Consider the following 3,227-nt stretch of genomic DNA (forward strand, 5'->3'; position numbering starts at 1 on the left):
GAACTAATTGAATTTGGGAGAGAAAAAACAGAAGTTGGCAGAGGAATTGAGTCCATGTAAGAGAAAGCTGGAGAACGAAAGAGAAAGAAGGGCAGGAAAATGAAATTCTACAGGAACCTGATCTGGTGATCCATGAGTCAGTTTCCAATTCCTGTGAATGTGTAATAAGAGAAAAGGAGAAAACTGAAAAGGAGTGTAAAAAGGTGGATCTAGAATTAGAGAAATGGAAAAATCTGTGTCAGGATTTATGGACTGCTAAGAAAGTGCAGAAGTTGGCGGCTGAGAAGAAAGGCAGTGCCGATCTCACAAACAGTTTAAAACAGGTCGAAAAGCTGCGAAGTCAGCTCAGTTCAAAGTTGAGTGATGAGGGCTGACAATGACGGTGATGTAGATTTAGCATATGAGACGACACTCTATAATAGTGAGGATGACTGGGGAAGTGGCTCATGGCCCTCATGGATTTTTACAAAAGGGAAGTAGAACCTTCAACAACAACTGCACCAAATGACACCTGTGGTAACCAAAAGAGTTTAGGAGACACCAGAGTCAAAGGGACTGGTTGTGACACGGTATTCTATCCTTTTCGATGTGGCCCAATTGAGTGCAAGAGCAGCAAATATACCAAAATGTGGGCTGGGGGACAGTCCTTGGGAACGTTTCCAGTGAATTCAGCAGCATAGAATAATTCAAGGTTTAGATGAAGCAGAGGAATGGAAGTTAATCCTTCTGTGTCTAACTTCAGGATTATTCTCAGCCCTGCCAGAGGAACAGGCACAAGGCCAGATGACACTGGGTGATTTACAGGAGGCTATTTTAGAAGCTTCAGAGGCTAACCGAGGTGACCCTGTGGAGGCTTTGCATAGTGCTGGCAGTAGAAAGGGGAGCACCTCTCTGGATTTGTGATGAGGTTGTGGTTGGTTTTCTCGAGTGTTTGTGGTCCTACTTTGGACATACAAAACTTGACTCAATGACAAAGTAGTAAATGGCTGAGGACCCTGGTATTGCACAGTACAGAGGAGAGCAGAAAAATGTATGAACTGTTTGATCCCTACGAATACTGAGGCATGGGTACGTAGGAAAATAATTATGCTTGGGAGAAGGAAGTGCAGGAGTTAGATTTTAACTTTAGGAATAAGTCAGAGGCAACTAAAGTGTTGTCCCCCTAAGGTATCATGTGGGATAATGCAGGATGGGATAGAAGCCAGCTGAGAGTTTTTAGAAGAGAAGTAACACAGTGATAGAATGCACCTTTACCCAATCAGGGAAGCTGTTGGCAGGGGCATCCATTCCTGTACAGTGCCCAAATCCCTTGTTTCATCTGTGGTAAAGTGGGTCATTATGTCTGGAACTGTACAGCAAACACTTCATATAATCTGTCCTAACAAAAATCAGAGAATGGGGTTACAGAAAAATCTGAATATGTTAATGTGGCGATGTCATGCCTTAAACTTATTGACTGTTGTTTACTTGTGAATGATGAATAACATAGAGCATTTTTGATTCCAAGTCTTAGAAAAACACATTTCCTCAGTTTTGTCAAATTGTAACTGAATGTTTTGATAACAATTTAAACTTCAGGAACAAGAGATTTTCTGAAATGATTTAAAGTGTGAATGATGTAATTGTGTGAAGTGTGGCCAAATGTGAAAGAATCTGCCTGCCTATGTGAGAGAGAGGTCAAAGGCTGTTCTGTGTGTGCTCAATCAATATTGAGGGGAAGTTTCTGACCAAAAGATAATTAATAGGAATATTTTCCTACCCTAGATGGAATTTGCTCTTGTCTGAAGAGGCTGTGCCTTTAAGAGGTTGCATCAATGTGATAGTGTGCTGTGAGCCCCTACCCAGCATTTTTTCCCTCCTTTCCTTGGTTCTTTGAAAAATGTGTGAAAGCTTTTCACGGGGAGAATTACTGTTATGGTGGTAATTGCAGTTACTAGCAAAGATTCTGAAGTACAAACGTGGATTTTTGTTTTGTTTTGTCTGTGTTTTTGGTTTGTACTTCTTTGTCTGTTTCCATGGAATTAATTTTAGAGAAACCCAGCTTCCACACTGGCCATCAGTAACCTAGGTTGAGATGGTTGAGATGTGCATATCTATTCCAGATATGAGATGCCCACATTTCAGAGTGAAGTGAGGACTTGGGAGAAATTGCTCATTGGTAAACAGTTAAATTAGGAATATGAAATTAATTTGGGACGATTGGAATGCTTGTGAAGCAATACAGAATATAAAAGATGTTATTCAAGACTTTTGACATAGATTTTGAGTTTGAGATTGCTTGGAAAATAGTTTTGAAGCAATCAGTATTTTGTGATGTAAATTGCAAATTGACATTCAATTTAAATATTTGGACTGGTCCAAATAGCATTTCAGTATTTTAAAACACACATTTATCTAGCCACTGCTGGATGTTTAAATTAAAATGTCTTGGTCAGTCATCCTTGGCACTGCAGGGTTAAAGAAGATATTAAAGTTTCTACCTTCCTTGCAGATCATCTTCATTATACTGGAATGTCATAATATGATAATAAATTATCCCAAGGAACCATTTGTATCAAAATAATAAGGGGGGGGGAGTGGAAGGAGGTCAGAATACCCAAGAAACAAAGACACAAACAAAGCAAGAAGTTTTATTTTGTTGTAGATGGTTCCTCATATGCACAGGATGGTGAGAGGAGTGCCAATTTTGGGATATATGTGAAGGTAAAAAAAATTATAAATGTGAAAACTCACATCAGCTATTCCTGAGGGAATAATAGTCAATCTTCAGGTCTGGTTACTGAGCAGCCTCTAGCTAACGATGGCTGTGGTAAGATTACAGCTCTGTTGGATCACATGCATGTGAATGTAAGTGGGGATGTGATTCACTTGAGATGTATCTGTTGGGGTGGTTACAGCCAAGTATTTTCCAAAGGATGCTTTGATCATTATTAATGATACACAGGAGAACATTGTACATGGGGCAAGTAGAGCGAAAACGTTCACAGTTTGGGCAAATGTCATGAGACTCCTTGGATATCCTTAAGTTACACACCAGTGCATGCTATTGTTATGAATGGTACTCGGTACAGGATGGATTTATCAAGGTGACATTAAAAGGAAGACCACTGGGCTTGCCCAGAAGGAATGAAAAAACAGAAGGTTGTAAATTATGGTATCAGTACTTATGAAAATTCTTCATTGCCTATGAATAATCAGTTTTTCTTACAGTTTGCATTGCAGGGGCA

This window comes from Hypanus sabinus, chromosome 13 (genome assembly GCF_030144855.1).
Source record: "Hypanus sabinus isolate sHypSab1 chromosome 13, sHypSab1.hap1, whole genome shotgun sequence".
NCBI classification, from domain to species: Eukaryota; Metazoa; Chordata; class Chondrichthyes; order Myliobatiformes; family Dasyatidae; genus Hypanus; species Hypanus sabinus.